Source organism: Tachypleus tridentatus, chromosome 2 (assembly GCF_004210375.1).
Source record: "Tachypleus tridentatus isolate NWPU-2018 chromosome 2, ASM421037v1, whole genome shotgun sequence".
Taxonomy (NCBI): domain Eukaryota; kingdom Metazoa; phylum Arthropoda; class Merostomata; order Xiphosura; family Limulidae; genus Tachypleus; species Tachypleus tridentatus.
The window spans coordinates 42,928,701-42,949,154 of NC_134826.1; positions in this window are offsets into that span (position 1 = coordinate 42,928,701).

A 20,454-nucleotide genomic window follows, 5' to 3' on the forward strand; every position below is an offset into this window, starting at 1 on the left:
AACAGCCAGCTACTTTTGGACATCAGACGTCCATCTTCTTTCTCTCTCTTTAAGATGTTTATATGTCTATATTCAGGACTACTCAGCTTCGGTGAATTAAGTATGTTTGTTAATATCATATATAACTGTGATTTAAGCTTAATAAAATCAGCTGAATCAGTATTAAAGACTACGAAACATAAAAATCAACATTTTTCTTTTGGCACAATGGAAGGTAAAATATTTATTATGAGTTAGAGACTTAGTTTAGGCAACAGAGTTAACTTGAAATACAAATTCTGTGAACGCGGGAGTTCGTTTTTAAAAACAATGGCTACACTAATTATTCTTGGGTAAATGTAAGCATTTAAAAAAAATAAATATTGAACGGAACTTACCATAGTTTGTTTGTTTTGAATTTTGTGCGAAGCTACACGAGGGATATCTGCGCTAACCATCCCTAATTCAGCAGTGTAAGACTAGATGGAAAGCAGCTAGTCATCACCAAATCTCGTGATACTCTTTTATCAACGAATAGTTGAATTGACCGTCACATTATAACGTCCCAATGGCTGAAAGGACGAGCGTATTTGGTGTGACGAGGATTCGAACCCGCAACCCTCAGATTACGAGTCGAATACCCTAACCACGTGGCCATGCTGGGTACGCTGAACAACCACTATTGGTGTAATTAAAAGCACTTGTAATCCCTCATTTCTGATAAACCTTCCTTCCCTTGACCTTGGCCCGGCATGGCCAAGCGTGTAAAGGCGTGCGACTCGTAATCTGAGGGTCGCGGGTTCGCATCCCCGTCGCGCCAAACATGCTCGCCCTTTCAGCCGTGGGGGCGTTATGATGTTACAGTCAATCCCACTATTCGTTGGTAAAAGAGTAGCCCAAGAGTTGGCGGTTGGTGGTGATGACTAGCTGCCTTCCCTCTAGTCTTATACTATTAAATTAGGGACGGCTAGCGGAGATAGCCCTCGAGTAGCTTTGTGCGAAATTCAAAAACAAACAAACCCTTGACCTTGTTTATAAAAATGCACCGATCCATTAACGGTTGTAACTGAATATATACCAAATTAACCCTGTATATTTAAGCCCTTATAATGGTAACCATAATATAAAAACTAGTTGGGTGTAACTGATGTTAAGGATTTCACCTGTCACAAAACTAAAAAACGTCGAGTTTTTGCTCTTAATATAATAACACTATGTCCCTAAAAAATAATTATATAAAGAAATTGGTTGACATTCTGAAATACCAGCACCTTTTTAATTAATTATTTTAGTAATTTAAGCAAATGCATTACTTTTTATCCTTTCTTCAGTTTATTTTGATGTTTGAAACAAGTTCAGTATATACAAAATGATCAGTGTTGAGCGTCTTAATAGATATACAGGGTGTTCGGAAAGTCACTGTGCAGTTTTGTAATCATATGTTATTATATTTCAGATTTTGATCCTAATATGGTTTTAACAACTGACGAACGTGTATGGCTCGTCGAACGCGTATTCCGAGAAGTGGTAGATACACAGATGTGGTGCAACAGCGATTTGCTGAAAAATTCCCAGATACACCTGTTCCACATGGCAATAAATATATAAGTGCAGAGTGACTTTTCGAACACTCTGTATATTCAAGATTAGCCCAGATACGATTTACAGGAAAATATTTGCAACTCATTTTTCATCATCTCAGTGCAACTAATAAATCATGTGTCCTGTTGTTAGGTTACTTTGTTATACACGAACTGAAAACACGACCACTAACGTTCGAAATTACAGTTCTTGTACATTTCGTACATTTATAATTCTGCCATCTGTCGCTTTATAAGTAAATTAAATATACCTGTAAATAACAATCGCTCGATTTCATCATAATCTGTTAACACTCCTACGAAAAGACGTTTCTAGTCCTGATTTCTCCAAGCCCGTTCCCCTGGCTGTGGTTTCGCTAGATAGTAGATAGGGACAGTGGGAATCTCGTTAATCCATTCATTAATGGATTTAAATGGCAATTTCATTTAAATACAAAATTATTAGCCTAATATTAATAACCTTTCAAGTTGCTCTGGGGCCTATTAGGCCCCACTTTTCGTAGGAGTGTTAAACGCTTAGTTTAGGCCCGACATGGCCAGATGGATAAGGTGCGAGGATCGCGAGTTTTAATCCCCGTCGCAACAAATATGCTCGCCCTTTCAGCCGTGCGGATTTTATAATGTTACGGTGAATACCACTATTCGTTGGTAAAAGATTAGCCCAAGAGTTGGCAGTGGGTGGTGATGACTAGCTGCTAAATTATGGACGGCTAGCCCAGATAGCCTTCGTGTAGCTTTGCGCAAAATTCAAAATAAACCAAGCCCTTAGTTTAATAAAACATGAATGTTAATGCTATTTTCTCAGGTCCAAATGATAATGCATTCTCTTTTTTTCTGCTTGAACTTAAAGACAGAACTAAATTTAATACCATCAGTGTATTGTTTTCATTATATTACAGTACTTAAAGTATCATTTGATGTATAGGTATCAAAATGTATTTCGTCTTACCTCGAGTAATTGTCTACTTTCATGACATACTGTGTTTTTTCTAACAGCATACAACGCCATGAAAGAAATTTTGACAGTTAACAAACAAGAGGTGTAATAAAATAAATTTGAACTTTTCACTATTAAGAAATGCGAATAACGTAAGCAACGTTTTATTTGTTGTAAAATACAAAGCTACAAAATTGATTATCTGTGTTCTCATAACAGTGGGTATCGAAATCCGATATTCAGGATTACAAGTCCCCTGACTTAACGCTAAACCAGTGGTAGACGTATAAAACTATACTGGTTTCCTTCTGATTATGCGTTTGTGTATGACCTATGTTGTTATAAACATAACGATTTATCGCGAGTCTGGGCACTTGTTAAGTTGAAATGTACAAGGTTATACACGATGGAGAGACTTGAAATGATTATTTTGTTTGTTGTTTAATCATTTTCAGTTTGTTTGTTTTTGAAATTTCTTGCAAAGCTACAGAAGGGCTATCTAGGCTAGTCGTACATAATTTAGCAATTTAAGGCTAAAGTGAAGGTAACGTGTCATGAACAAATAATGGGATTGACTGTCACTTTACAACGCCCCCACGGCTGAAAGGGCTAGCATATTTGGTTAATGGAAATTCGAAATCGCGATCCTCAGATTACGAGTCGAGCGCCCTAACCACCTGGTCTGATTTTCAATTTATTACAGTTCATCTTATTATTAATATGTTTGGAGTAATTTTAATTTTTTGTTTTGTTGTAATGTTTGTTTTTTGTTTTTGAATTTCGCGCAAAGCTACACGAGGGTTACCTGGGCTAGCCGTCCCTAATTTAACAGTGTAAGACTAGAGGAAAGGCAGCTAGTCATCATCACCCACCGCCAACTCTTGGGCTACTCTTTTAACGACGAATCGTGGGATTGACCGTAACATTATAACGCCCCCACGACTGAAAGAGCGAGCATGTTTGGTGCGACGGGGATTCGAACCCGCGACCATCAGATTATGAGTCGAGTGGCACAACCGCCTGGCCATGTCGGGCCAAAGCCAGTAGCAGTTGTGAAACCATGGAAACTGTTACTGAGAATTGTAGAAGAGACAATAAAATAAGTAAGAGGTGTGAAATTACGGAATCAGTAAGTTACATTTCGATAATGGCAAGGGAAAATGTAATTATAATAATATTTTAACTTAAAAGGGAAAGTGTATTAGATAAATTAACAAATTTTTATTTTTGACTATTTTAATATACTTAATTTATACTTTTGTACAATTGATTTGTACATTTGGAAAATATGTCTATTTACTGTATGTTATTTATATTTAGTTGTAAAACGGTATTTCAATATTATCCTTATTTATTGTCATTAAACTCATATTCTGAAGAGTGACCTTTGAAGTCACGTGACCAGTTAACGAAATTAATGAAGGTGAGAAAAAACGGAATATCCTTATATTTCTAGTGTTTTATTATACATATATGTAAAGGTGTTATATTTGTGAATGAATTATCGTGCCGATATATGTTGTTTGGCGAAGTGTACTATTATTATCTACTCTTTTTACATTTTACACACAGAATACTGTTTTATGTTAAAACAGTATTAAGATATTGTTTGAAACATAAATGATGTATACTTAATACACTAAATTATTTTCGTGAGCTCCATGTGATGCAATTGCACCTCTAAAACTGCAGAAAACCTATTTTGTTTTACCATTTTTATTTGAGAGGATCACACGTTGTGCGTCTCGTTAGAGAAGTCTTGTCTCCGTAAAGAAGGCGAATGACTAATCATCGAGTATTCTGACGAACTAGCAATTCCCGCAATAAAGACGAAATCAGGTGTCATGATCAAACCGAAGTATATTGATGAGATATTTAATGGTATTTTCCGTTCAGGCAGACGGTTTAGATAGTTCTGAATCCAATGAGGCTTGCTCGCGTAAAGCTTTCCGTGAGAAGCAACTCAATATAAACACAATGTGCAGGTTACAGCTGTTCTGGTGTGTTTCATTGCTATGGAAGTTTGAAACCTCAGGAGAACGTCGACGTTAAAGGTATTTCAATCGGCCCATTACATTATTTGTTATTTCGACATTATTTTCGTAATTACGAAGCAAAGGTGTGTGTACAGGCTAAGAAAATGATTTTTTTTTTCCTAATGAAACTAGATTTGTTTGTTTTTGAATTTCGAGCAGAATAATCAATAATAAATTATTAGATATTTATTTAGGGTAGAAGTTTCAAGAATTCACGAAATTAATATAATAAAACGTTTTATTATTAATTATTTTAATTTATTGCATCATGGGTGTTATTTCCCAAATGTCCCAAGTTTCCCTTCCAGAACAGTCTACTTCAGAGTACATATTAAAAAATATAGTTAACGTAGTTCATGACTACGCCATGAAAGATTTATGATAAATAAAAGAAATGTTTAAATAAACTGTCATAAACAATAGTTGTTTGTTTTTGAATTTCATGCAAAGCTACATGAGGGATATCTGCGCTAGCCGTCCCTAATTTTGCAGTGTAAGACTAGAGGGAAGGCAACTAGTCATCACCATCTGTCGTCAACACTTGGGCCACTCTTTTACCAACAAATAGTGAGATTGACCATCACATTATAACGCCCCCACAGTTGAAATGGCGAGCATGTTTGGTGTGACAGGGGACTTCAACCCGCGACCCACAGGTTACAAGGTGAGCGCCTTTAACTACCTAGTCATGCCGGTCTAAAAATATAAATTGGTTAAACATTTAAAAATATATATGTATATTAGTATTCTCTGACAGATTTTAGTAGTTGTTGTTAGACTACTGCAAGGGTGACATCTTTTGTCATACTTTTCTACAACCATAAAAAATAATTGAACAAGAGTTTGCCCCGAATAGCTCAGCGGTAAGTCCGCAGGTTTAAAACACTAAAATTCGGGTTTAGATTATCAAGGTAGGTACACCGCAACTAGCTCATTTGTCAGCTTTTTTCTTAAACAGAAACAAGTGAATGAAAGGCTATTCCCTTATCTATAAATATAATATTTCTCATATTCAAGGAAAGATGTATAACAAAGTGCCTCATTTAATATATGTTGTTCTGTTAATAAGCAGAGTGTGTAGCTTTGCGCGAAATTCCAAAACAAACAAACTTGACTGAAAATGAACAAAAATGCATCTTCGTTAGGACAACAAACATTTAGGATAAAATAAAATGATAAATCGCATTAACAAAAGTCCAAACACTTTAGACAAATATCCAGTTTTCGTGGGGAATTAATCGGGTGTCGCTCAGCAATAAGATTGTCTGGGCTGTGAATCCAAAGGTATATGGTGCGCGTCCCGCAGCTACAAAAATCACTTTAGAATCTTATTGTAAAGTGTTCTCACTAAAAGATCAGACAGTAGAAGAGTTGGAAAGGGGTGTTACTGGTTAGTGTTTCAGTTGAAACTTAGAGACGCCTATGCGCAGAGAGCCCTCGAGTTGTTTCGTGTGAAAATTATAGACGTATTTGTATTCTCGTTTTTGTTTGTTTATTTTTGAATTTGGCGCAAAGCTACACGAAGGCTATCTGCGCTAGCCGTCCCTAATTTAGCAATGTAAGATTAAAGAGAAGGCAGCTAGTCATCACCACCCACCGCCAACTCTTGAGCTACTCTTTTTACCAACGAATAATGGGATTGACCTCATAATTATAACCCTTCTACAACTGAAAGGGAGAGCATGCTTGGTGTGATGGGGATTCGAACCTGCGACCATGGGATTACGAGTCGAATGCCTTAACCACCTGGCTATGTCGGACCTAAGTTCTTACTTAGACCTGCAAAACAAGAGTTTCACAAAGCAAAGTCATTTCAACTAAATTATTTTCCTTGTATGTTACAAATAAAAGAGAAATGGAAAGGCACAGAACATTCTTATGAGTTGTTTGTTTTTCAATTCTGAAAAGTAGTTTTTGTTTTGGTTTCACTGCCATTCGAAACACGTGAAACCTAACTCGTACACTGAACGAGTATATAAACTCTAGTTTCGAGAGATCTACATTTTCTTTATCTTCAACGTTGTATATTTAATCACAGTGATGAAGGTAACTAAGTACAAATTGATGTACAGTAAAGTTGAATGTAAAGCTCTGATCTAAACAATTTGATGTCTGGAGGCTATTCTCGTCACCAGGTGCTCTTCGAAGTGAATAATTGTGACAATATGTCGTAGCTCAGTCAACATTTCGTTGTTGCTTGTTAAATCGATCAACAATGTAAATCAACATAGCTGTGGTATATGTTTGGGTCACACCACCTGAGATGGATAGTATGTCCCTTACCTTGTGTCTCTCAGTACTGATTTTCTTCCTATGAGATTAGCCTTTGTATTTTTTATTCGTTTCTTTTTCTCTTGAATCATTAATGCTTTTGACAACGCAGAACTAAGCACAGTTATGTTTCATGAGTTGGCTTATCTGGGCGAAAAGTTTCTTATGTTGTTGAGCGTAGCGACGTTGATTTCAGTAACAGGTAAAAATGAATTATACTTCCAGAAGAAACTGAAACTTCCACCGTGAACATCAGACGATATGCGCGTGAGTTTATCAACAGGTTATGAAACCCTTTGGATTGTAGTATAGCCGCCTCTAAGTTTGAACTATTGACCAGGAGAAATCAGCCAGTCAGTAGAGTCCGTCAGCAAAAGACTTTTGTTTCGCTCTTTAAACCAGCTAACGAGGTTAACTGTCACTTTTTGTAATACCCAACTATTGAAAATGCATCATCGCATTTCGAACCTTGGACTCTTAGATACGCATCCTTTCATGCTAACCTGAAAATCAATTGTTATTTTATTTGTCTCAAGTCTTCTTTCAGGTAAAGAATGAAGTGTTGTGTTTCACTAACTCTTTAAGTTCTAATTCCTCTTGCATTATAAAAGACGAACAAAAATTGTACTTTTCTTAGTAATTAGATATCATTTAATTACTCAAACGTTTGGTACTTTTTTGTGTTCGGCATGGGTTGCGGGTTCGAGTCCCCGTTACACCAAACATGTTTGCCCTTTCAGCAGTTATAATGTTACGGTCAATCTCACTATTCGCTGGTAAAAGAGTAGCTCAAGGGTTGGCGATGGATGGAGATGACAAGCTGCTTTCCCTCAAGTCTTACATTGCGAAATTAGGCACGGATAGTGCATATAGCTCTCGTGTAGCTCTGGGCAAAATTTAAAACAAAAATCTTTTGTGTTCGGTACTTAAAACTGTTGTCTTTATATAATCAGATTTATTTTCCAAAACACATTAATTTCTGAGACAGCGAAAAAGTGTTCAAAATAAGTAAATACATACGTCTATAAGTTTATATTAATTTGCAACGTGTTGGGCAAAAGCTTTTCGCTAGGTAGCTTTAAACCGTGTTACAAAGAAGAAGAAAAATAAAAAAAAATGGTACCCATTGGCACAGTGGTATATCTGCGAACTTACAAGACTAAAAATCGGGTTTCGATACCCGTGGTGGGCAGGGCGCATATAGCCCTAATAGCCTTGTGATTAACTTCAAGCAAAATATACTTACAACAGAGATTCTTTGAGGGATTAGAATACAGATATTCTAAATTACTTACGTCACGCGAGTAGCACGTTGACATAATATATTGTTATAAAAAACATTTTTGACGTGGATCTATAAACATGCATTAATATGATACAGAAAAGTAATAAACATAAATTTGAAAAATGATAAGATGGTAATTTAATAACAATAATACTGCGTGCTTTTTATTGATTAACATTCGAGTCGGCTGTATCTCAGGATGGCTGGTGTGGATATTAACACTTTTACTAGTAAGGCAGAGAACAACGTTTCGTTAAGTCATTTTCAGGTTAATGCCCATACCAGCCGTCCTCAGATACATTTTTACTTCAAGTGGGTTTCTCGTCATCATGAATTTGAGTCGACTATTTTTAAACTTAAACAATAGAACGTTATAGTGCCTTAGTAAATTCGTCGTGGAATTTAACTAATACGAAACATTATACAGTGTGTTGTTATTTTTTCTAGAAGGCCAATAATAACCTGTGTTGTCTATGTAACAAAGCTTTTCCTCCCAGTTTGTTCTTTCGGTGACATATTCCAAAATGTTATTTTTAGAGGAAAATATCACTTCACTTTATATTTCTACGGCTTTAGTTAGTCAAACTTTAGGATCAAGTGATAAATGTTATTCAGATAAAGGTTTCCGTGTACGAGGCTTAACAACGCGATTAACGTCGTGGGACTTCCATGACAACCTACACATGCTTGTGAAATAGACGTATCACCAGTTGTAATGCGTATTTCTTTCTGGCACTTTAAACTTCTTTCACGAAGCTGTTTCATTAATTGCAAATTTGTTGTTGCTTAACAAGTAATAGGCACTTTGCAGTCTTGTTACGTAGAATGTGAATACTATTGTTACAAATAGTGGAAACATTAACTCTAATCTTATTTTGATACACTTTATTGAGTTTCTCTTTTACTCACTTCGGCTGAAATGAAAGCTCACATTTGCCTAGTTAATGACGTCAATAACATGTCACGCCAATGACCGTTAATTAAAGCCTCTGTTAAAAGTTGTAGTAGATAAGCTAATCAGAACAACAGTCCAATATATATAGTTACTTCAGTGATAACGAACACAAAATTAAATTTCGAAATACACAGCTGCCACCGGAAAGTCCCAGGGTGATATATATATTTCACGACTCGTTAAATAATCTTCAAATGATAAATTCGGTTTCCAAAGAAGACGGCTCCATAACTTGTGAAACTTGCATCACGATAATAAAAGTGCGAATGCTATAATTAACCAAATGTGGTAAAATAAAAATCTTATAACTCTAGTTTGGCTGGCACTTTAAGCACAGAATACAGCAGCATGGAAAGTTCTTTGGGAATGTTAGAATCTCAGTTTCGATACCCGTGGTGCAGAGCACGTATAGCTCACTGGGTAGCTTTGTGCTTAAATTAAAACAAACATACAAGAAAAAGGGTTTAGACAGATTCGTTAAGAAATTAGAATATAGTTTCTAAATTACGTGCGTAAGTACTAGGTAATTAAAGTTAGTTTTTAATCAAATCATAATTTATTGATTTCAGCTTGAAGTATGACTTTACTGTGGTAGCTCATAACACTAAAAATATAGTTTCGATACCCGTGGTGGGCAGAGCGCAGGTAGCCTACGATAAACTTACAATCGATACGAAGCAAGTCCTCATATAAATTTCTTTCGTTACTCTACACTTACTAATATCGTAATGCACTAGTTTTGTTTGTTTTGAATTTCGCACAAAGCTACTCCACGGCTATCTGTCCTTACTGTCCATAATTTAACAGGGTAAGACTAGAGGGAAGGCAGCTAGTCATCACCACCCACCGCTAACTCCTGGACTATTCTTTTACCAACGAATAGTGGGACTGACCGTCACATTATAACACCCCCACGGCTAAAAAGGCATATTTGGTACGCCCGGGATTCAAACTCACGACCCTCGGATTACGAGTCGAACGTCTTAACCCACTTGGCCATGACAGGCCAATCCAATATTTACGTTTTAATTAAAGATTTTTTTAAAACGTGTTTTCAAATTTTATCGGTCGTTCTATAACCCAAAGACATCACCTTCAATAGAAAACCCTGAGCATCTTTCACTGAAAAATTATCCAACGAAATTATGCTTAAAAGAAATAGCATTTAATGACACTTCTAAATGAATAAATAAATAAATAATAAACATAAATAATTAAAAGTTTTTTTTATATTCATTAATACTAAATAATGTACTCCAAAACTACTGGATGAAAAAAAATGACCATATTTTTCTTTTGACATTTAGTTAATTATTTAAACAAATAAAGCTTACAGCAAATTAAAGTAACGTAACCAACAAAAACATCTAATTATTTAGAATGTCTTATATTAACCTTGTTCTATAGATCCTTACAGCCTGAAGTTCTAACAGCTGCCAATGATTACGTAATTTCTCTTTAATTTATCTGCTATCTGCGCTAACCGTTCCTAATTTAGCAGTGTAAGACTAGAGAGGAGACAGATAGTTATCACCATCCACCGCCACACTTTGGGCTATTCTCTTACCAATGAATAGTGGGATTGGTCGTAACGTTATAACGCCCCACGGCTGAGAGGGCGAGCATATTTGGTGTGACGGGTATTCGAACCCGCCACCTTCGGATTACGAGTCGAGTGCCTTAACCACCTGCCCATGCCGGGCCTTATTTGATATAATAATACCTCGCTATGAGCTAATACACTGTACTCTTACTTAGAACACAAAAATATGTTTAGCTAAGTTGATTAAGAAAATATAATAAATATGAAAAGACAGTAAGACAACAGTGCTGTCGCTTCTAACTTCTGTACTTTTTTTTCATTATGAGAGTTAGACCCACCCCTTCCTTATGCTTGTTCAAAGCGCTTCACTAAACTCTCATCTTCTTAGAATTTCGTTAGTTGCTCAAGGGAACAGTTCCATTTTTATCAGGTTTTAGCCATATCTAACATATTTTTGTTATTTTGCGAAGAAGGAAATGTTCTTACGTAAGCGAAAGCATAATTATAGAACTTATTGCTCTAGAGTTTTAGTGTTATTCTCCCTTGCAAAAAGTAATGGACTCAGAGTTGGTTTGTTTTTGAATTTCGCGCAAAGCTACACAGGGCTATCTGCGCTAGTCGTCCCTTTTTGAGCAGTGTAAGACTAGAGAAAAGGCAGCTCACCATCACCATCCATCGCCGACTCTATTACCGACGAATAGTGGAATTGACCGTCACATTATAACGCCCTCATGGCTAAAAGGGCGAGCATCTTTGGTGTGACGGGGATTCGAACCTGCGACCCTCAGATTATGAGTCTCAGATATATAGATAATGTATATATTTACGTTAACTCTTCTCACAAGAAAAATATACTATTTCCATTTTGTTTCCAAGCTCGAACATCGTGTAATATGATAGCTTCATAAACAGAAAGCTTCTCCATGAAAGTTTTCCACTATTCTCGGAATAAAATCTCGGAAATTCAGATGTCATGAAGTAATACGGTGTTTCTAAGAAGAAAACAGTAGAAAATTACCATGGTTTTTCAATGTTTCTCTGGAAATAGATGTTTGTTTGTTATATTTCCTTGGGTGATCAAATGGATGCAAAAGTAAGCAAAGTGTACCTGGTTCTGAAGTCTTATAATAAGTAAACAATTTTGGAGACTAAATAGCACGATACGACACAAAATTTCCTAGTTGGTGTTTTGTCCATCAGTTTAATTCATGTTGTATCTTCGTTTGGTTTCAATTTCGCGCAATGCTACACGATGACTATCTGCGCTAGCCGTCTCTAATTTAGCAGTATAAGACTAGAGGGAAGGCAACTGGTCGTCAACACCAACCGCCAACTCTCGGGCTACTCTTTTACCAACGAATAGTGGAATTGAATGTATTATTATAACGCCCCCACGACTGAAAGGACGAGCATGTTTGGTGTGACGGGGATTCGAACCCGCGACCCTCAGATTACGAGTCGAGTGCCTTAACCACTTGGCCATATGTATTTTAAAAGCGTATTTAATACATAAAATGTCTTGAGAATAAGCGAAACAATAGATGAAGAATCGTGAAATTCAGCATAAGTGATAAATGAGTCGTGGATTATTGTTGTCCATCAGTTGATACAATATCATCTATTCCAAATGTATCCAATCCCAAGTGATAGCTACATTCTTCTTACAAGAAACGCGTTAATAACATGCTATTAATAGCCGATCCATATTAATATAAAGATGCTAATATTGGATTACTTCATTACCATTGCTACAGCGATTCGTCTGTGCCTGATCCAAGAATTGCTCCAGTAACATGATAAAACTGCTTTTAATATTGCATCAATATTCTCATAACCATTGTCTCTGTAGATTTTCACAAAAAAACTTTCCTTTTGTTTGCTTCCTGCGCATTGAAAAACTCAAGTTTAGAGTTATGTTACAGGCTGATATTGAATATCATATGCATATCCCACTGTCCTGGCTTCTTGATAACAATAAATTGTTTTTGGTGAAACTTTGGAACCCATTTTATAAATATTCCACAAAGTTCCATCTTTATCCATTGAAAGTTAAAATCTTTATTGTTAGTTGTAGCCGACTAGTTTCGACAACACAATTACCATGATCAGGGCTAGTGTTTACAGTAGTTATAACCGATTAGTTACAGTAACATGGTTACCATAATTAGAACTAGAGGCTATTGTATTAGCGAAACTGGTCAATTATATCCAGTAATGAAGATGTTACCAAGAAAAAACGAGATATGGTGTGTTGTTTACTCTCACTATTTAAACATAATGTGACGGAAAAAAAAAAGAAATTATTTCCAGTTTATCTATTCATGATGTAATCATTCATGATCGAGTCACTTCGAAAACAAACTGCAGTTAGTTCAATGCATGTTAAAGTCGAAAGGTGATATGTAAATGTTTCAGTTTACTACATACTAAAGAGTGACCTTTCAAGTCACAAATCTCCCCAGCGTTACAAGTCGGGTTTACGTCTCCCTGGAAGACAGTGCACAGTAAACACATTGTGTAACATTGAGACTAGCAACTATCGGAATGAAAAAAAAAATAATTTAGGGATAATATTTCAATTTTATCTTTGAGGAAAAGATCCACTGTTTTATTATTAAAGAGTTGGTCCATTGTACAGTATAAAATAATAAATTAGACACAATGCCATAATGTCATTCACATACCTAAACTAATTTAGGTTACTATATGGTGATTTAAAAGGAACTCAAAAACCCATAAGTATTACGTAGATATCACCATTTCAAGAGGCCTAACTCTAAATCTCTAGTTAGTTCACTGAAGCTGTGATAACGGATCCTTGAATATACGAAAGTGCAGCACAGAGCAATGTGTTGCAAATAAGAGAATGTATTAATCCGCTATGTAATCCACCAGTGTCACAGCAGTATGTTTGCGGACTTATAACGCTAGAAACTGAGTTTCGATACCCGTGTTGAGCAGAGCACAGATGGCTTATTGTGTAGTTTTGTGAATAATTAAAAAAATTACGTCAGAAATTATACATTCAGTTTTACATCTGGTGAAAATAAATTTGGAATAAAAGCATTTAATGTGTTCATAAAACCAATATTAAAACCAAGACATGTGATCGATAACATAAATATATTAGTAATGTGTGATGAACGTATCTAATGAGTAATAAACAAAAATACAGAGAAATAAAGATCTGTTATTAAGAGAAACTGAAATATACAACGACTTTTAAGTTTATGTTTTTGAAACTGTTGTAAAACACGTAAAACTTTGTTAATCATCGTTAAAACATTTATGCAAATATTAAGTAAAAATTAAAAAAATGGTTTTCAATGGACGAGGGTGATAAAACGTTTTCAGTCAGATAGAAGCGCAAATAAACATACAGAGTTATAATTACAAAATCAACTATACACACAAACACTCGAATAAAACGTGCCTATTTGGTGTGTATTTTCAATAACTGTTGCACCACTTACTTCATAAATAATAATTACCAATTCGACTAATTAGCATATTTAATGAGAAGTACATTTCGTTTGTGTATTTGTATGCGAATTTTTTTTTTTATTTGGCACCCTGCTTTTGGCTCAGAATAAGCTTCAGGGATTAAAACCATAAAAATCGGGATTCGATTCCCATTATGAACGAACAGTTGCTAAACCCATTTGTGTAACTTTACTGTTATAAGAGCTAATGTTCCCCCACTAGTACAGCGATAAGTACTATGGATTCACAACGCTAAAATCAGGGGTTTGATTCCCCTCAGTAGGTTCAGTAGAGAGCCCAATGTGGTTTTGCTATAAGAAAACACAAACAAACACATCAGAGATAATTTCTTATAATTCCTTTGTTTCTTACAAACAAAAGTCAACGTGTTTAAATCGAGTAGATTTCATTCCTTTTTTTTAACGTGATTAATTAGTTTTTAGCATACGTGTTTTTAACTGAATTTGGTGTTTCTTATTTTAGTTTATTTCTCACCCGCTGTTTCTAACTTTATCTTGGGCACTTATCACAGCACACTTGGACTTAAAGAAACACTTACGTCTATTAGGTTCTCGATTCAACTGAATGTAACGAGATTAGGGTTTTTATGATATGTTGTTATTTCAGAGAAAGTGATATTGGTAAAGCAAAACTACATGTTGGTCCGTTTTCAATAATAGGTTTTACCGTATATATAAACGACTTAATATATTATTAACAACATAAATGTATCTTTTTTTTTTCTCCTTCTTAACGATGACGATAAACCTTATAAGGAGTAATGATGTACAAACTCTTAAGTGATGTAGCTGTCTGTCTAACACTTAGGAAGTCTGTTTTAACCAGAAGAGTCAACATGTTTCAGTTCTTTATCGAAGATAATTATTTTCCACAAGTGATGAAACTCTTCCAACCATAACCAAGATGATATCCCCTCAAGAGATAAAAGCAAATATCCGGACTAATGACGCTTCAAATCAAGTTTAGATACCAGACAAGAGTATCTAAATAAATACTACATTTGGATAATTTGGAGAATAAATAGTACATTTGGTATCTCTGTAATAAACAACAACAACAATTACAGTGTCCTAAGAACACAATGATTTACAATACAACTTTCTAATAGAATAAAAACTGTTTATGGACAGTTTGTTTCATGAAAAAATATGTTTTTAATTTATTCGTGCTAGGTGTATCACAAAACTAAACAATGTTGGCAAATCCTTGTACCATAAATTCTCCTTTTTTTTACTTTCAAACAATGTTTATACTATGTTTTTGATAACAATCACATTACGTTGTAGACAATTTGTTATTGTTTTTATTCTTGTTACATGCATTACGGATTTCAAATAAGAAATCAGAAAGCAGGTATTTCAGATCTGTCTATTTTGTGCTACAAATAACTGCTCGTAAAGCTTTTTGTTTAATACCAGAACTCGTCACTTAGCTGGATGGTAACCCACAAGCTTTATCTAAAATCTTATTTACACTTGTCAAACAATGATAAACCAACGAAAGTAGTTTGGTTTGTTTTGAATTACGCGCAAAGCTACACGAGGACTATCTGCGCTAGCCGTCCCTAATTTAGCAGTTTAAGACTGGAGGGAAGGCAGCTAATCATCTCCACCCATCGCCAACTCTTGGACTACTCTTTTACCAACGAATAGTGGGATTGACCGTCACGTTATAATGCCCCCACGGCTGAAAGGACGAGTATGTTTGGTATGACGGGGATTCGAATCCGCGACCCTCAGATTACGAGTCGAGTGCCTTAACCATCTGGCCATGTCGGGCCTTAACGAAAGTAGCTTAATGTTTGGCTTCCAATAGTAGGTAAACTTTTGGTGTTTAGTCATTTCTCTAAAAATTATGATATTAAACACATTTGAAAGAAATAGTGCTTTAGTGTTATATATATATACACACACACAAATTCGTAAAGAGAATTTGAGACAGTTTGGTATGAATATAGATGAACAATTGTATATATATTTATTTTATAAAATATATGAATACAGGAACTACAGCTAAACAAACCAGGTAGATTTAGGTTTGAAACATTTAGATAAAACTACTAAGTTTTGTCTTTCTTTTATTTTCACAAGATGTCTGTGTGTGTGTTTTCTTATAGCAAATCCACATTGCTATCTGCTGAGTCCACCGAGGGGAATCAAATCTCTGAATTTAGAGTTGTAAATCCGTAGACTTAACGCTGTACCAGCGGGGGACATATCCACAAAATAACTAAAGAAATATTTCATATGTTTCTTTGTTTAGAATTTGTTATGTAGCGTTCTCTGAAATTAACATCTGAGTAATCCTGCAGAAATACATAAATAATGAATACATATAGATATTTAACAAAATAAATTTAATACGTTAGTATATAATCTATAGGACAACCGCGTGGCTTAAAATAAATTTTACTGTACAGCACTTAGAACATTAAAACCTGTTTTTTACAAGATAAATGAACAGGCTTGAGCTTTTCCTGAAAAAGATTAATGAAGCTTTTGTATCCAAGATTAAACTTTCTATTTGTTTTTATAGCCTCTAAACTGAAGATGGGCTACTCACTATATTAACTATCTATTATGTGTAACAACTGTATAATGCTGTTGTCAGTCTACGATAAAAATTAATTATATTAGTTGATCATTGAGAATAGTGTTATGCTTAGTACAAGTACTGAAAAATACGAAAGGGGTTTTTGAGGAATGCAGTTTTTAAATTAATCGTTATGAGTTAAACAAGTTATATCTCTATCTAGCTTAGAACAACATGAAACCCTACACTGATTCTACATACTGTTTTAAAAACAACAGAATGCTTCCAAAAGTAAGAGACTGGACAATAGGTTATAAAAGTCAATATTTCAATTAAAAATTTCCAAACACACTTTTGCTTCCAATTTCAGGATTTAAAAGACTGTCTTTGCAATTCCCAGATGAATGTACTATCTCCCTGGGTGAAATGCACACAGAGAGAGAACTTGAAACTTCATCTCAGGTTGACTCGTATTGTTAGCTTGTTTGTCTTTGAAATAAACGAAAAGTAGATCTAACCTGTCTCATTGAAATACTTTCTCGCATTCGAGCTTCTCCCTAAAAAACAAGTTAAACACTACAAATCATGTGATTAGTTACGAACACGAGAAGGATGTATAGGCGATCGGTTTGGTTTATTTTGAATTTCGCGCAAAGCTACACGAGGGCTATTTGTGCTAACCGTCCATAATTTAGCAGTGTAAGATTAGAGGGAAGGTAGCTAGTCATCACCAACCACCGCCAACTCTTGAGCTACTCTTTTAACAATGAATAGTGGTTTTGACCGTCACATTATAATGCCCACACAGCTGAGAGGGCGAGCATGTTTGGTATGAGGAGGATTCGAACCCGCGATCCTCGGATTATCAGTCGAATGCCTTAGCCACCTAGCCATGCCAAGCCATATATTGGCGAAGAAGAATGTCATGTCATTACTATCTTTCTGCACGAGTCGTTTTAAATAAATGAATGGTACAGACTTATCAATGTTTTATTTTTATTTACATCTCATGAAAATATGTTTTTAGCACAAATTTCCAGCAGCTCATCATATGAGAAACTGAACTAATTAGAGTAATAAATATATTCTGATTTTTAATCACACGTTTTCAAGACATTATCATGTAGAAAACTGAGCTGATTAGTGTAATAAATGTATTTACTTTTTAACCATAAGTTTTTAATACCTCATCATCATGTGAGAAACTGAACTAATTTTTAACAGGTGATAGACTGTGCTAAACTAATCAGAAAACGGAACGACTCGTAATAATTTCAGTAATAAACATATTCTCATTGGTTTCCTAGTTAAACTCTGTCTAAGAAACTATCACTTTAGTTGCATAACAACATATCATCCAATAACTGGTGTATGTGTGTGGTTTAAAATGTTCTCCAATGTTTTACTTTTTACTTGATACAAATATCACTAATGTGAAAGTTAACGGTTCATAATATAAACTGTGCATTACAATAGTTTCTTATTACTTCTTTAGGTGTGCCAGGTTTATAATTTAACTAAATCAGTTTGTAATAATGCAGTTTTATTCAACAAAAGTATGTCATTTTTCTTATAGAAATCTTAAAGCAATTTTTATTTAATTATATTTTAGAGGAAACACAAAGAATATGTTAATAAATATATAATATTGTCAACCAACTGAGATGAAAATCGAGGACGTCTGAAGTATTCCGAAAACATCCTGGTTTGTTTGTTTGTTTTTGAATTTCGCGCAGAGCTACTCAAGGGCTATCTGCGCTAGCCGCCCTTAATTTAGCAGTGTAAGACTAGAGGTAAGGCAGCTGGTTATCACCACCCACCGCCAACTCTTGGGCCACTCTTTTAGCAACGAATAGTGGGATTGACCGTCACATTATAACGTCCCACGGCTGAAAGGACAAGCATATTTGTTGCGACGGGGATTTGAACCCGCGACCCTCAGATTACGAGTCGAACGCCTTAACCCGCCTGGCCATGCCGGGCCAAACCGCCTGAAAGGTTCACCTCATTTATTTTAACTCTAATTTTTTTATTGAAACTAGTGATGAAATTTGTTTGTTTGAATTTCGCGCTAAGCTACAAGAGGGCTATTTCTCATAGCTGTCCCTAATTTAGCTGTGGAAAACTAGAAGGAAGGCAGCTAGTCGTCACCACCCACTACACTCTTACCAACGAATAGTGGGATTGATCGTCAAATTATTACGCCCCCACACGGTTGAAAGGACAAGCATATTTAGTGTGACGGGGATTCGAACCTGCAACCCTCATATTACGAGTCGAGCACCCTAACCACCTGGCCATGCCGGACAACTAGTGATGAATCTTAACACTTAGTTCTCAGTGAAACACATGTGTTGTATTGTTAGTGTAATCACATAAAACAATTAACACTACAACTATTTTTTTCTTGAAAGTTATAATAATTATATAGGCTCAGTTCTTTTGAAATACAAATGTAGTATTAATACCGCCAAGTTAATTCTCAATATCTTCGTATGGTGGCACCACCCTACTTGTTAAAAAAATACAAACAAGACACAGTTTCGTAGACGCAGAAATAATTTTTATTCTTATAAGAATAAAAAGTATGATATAATTTATTGTTAATTTAATAAATGCTTACGTTAAACTCCAATCCTCTGCTTTAGTCCTGCCTTTAACACCTGCTCCTCCTTCTAAGGATTTATCAACTTATAATTTCCTTTTTTGATCCCAGCCTGGAGAACTCGGCTGTCAGCCACAAAACTCCTAATCTCATCAGAAAAATAGAGAAAAGTTGATTAACTCTTACCAACAGCTGTTGAGAAGTTTTAGACCGTCTGTCATTTTTTTTTGGTATCTTCATATTCTAAATAGAGATTATCAAAAAATAGTAAAATAAAAGTAAACAAATTATTTTTAATAATTAAATATGATACTTATTTGTTGTTGTTTACGCGAATCACTGGAAATGTCAATATTAACTTAAAGATAGGATGGAATAAATGACACTGGAAAATATCATTGTTGGAGGTCAACGAACAGGTCACGTATTCCCTTTATGTTAACGACAACAAATAGCATACTATTTAATACTTAAGAGTTGAAAGTTACCTAATGTATTACACCACGCATAAAAAAAAAAGCTTCCGAGGCACTCATAACATTCAATTGGTATTTAAAATACATTAATTCAAACTTTTACTAGCCTTAGAATTATTACTGCTCTATCTCTTTCTCTTGAGGCATGGTTGGTTCTCTAATATACCTAAAGAATAAATTAGTTGCAACATAAATTATAAAGTAGTTGCTTTCTAACTTTTAACTTTAATACGTATTAACTGAATCACGTGCTACAGTTCTGTATGTATTAACTGAAGGAAATTTAGATAAGTTAAACTCCGTGACAAATTTCCATAACAGAATAGAGACAACACTGTTACGTGGTTAAATTAAAATACTGTTGAATGCAAATAAAAATAAATATATTGTCGATTAGTTCGGTAAGTGCATACGCACAGCAGTGCATAGCGAATACAGTGAGGTAATGTGGGAAGAAAATACCTACTCAGAAAAGTCCAACGTATTGTGAAAATACTGTTTGTTGTTAAGCCTAAAGCTAGGCAATGAGTTACTTATGTTTTGTTTATTGTGGGTAACAAAACCCAGTTTTAAAAATATAAGCGAAAAGGCTTATTACTGAGCCAAAGGGAGTCAAATATTTGTGATTTTAACGCAGTTATATAACGGATAATATACACTCTGCTCACCATAATTTTATCGTTGCAAGTCCGTAAACGTATCGGGTGAGTTGGAGGGGGTAATTTATACA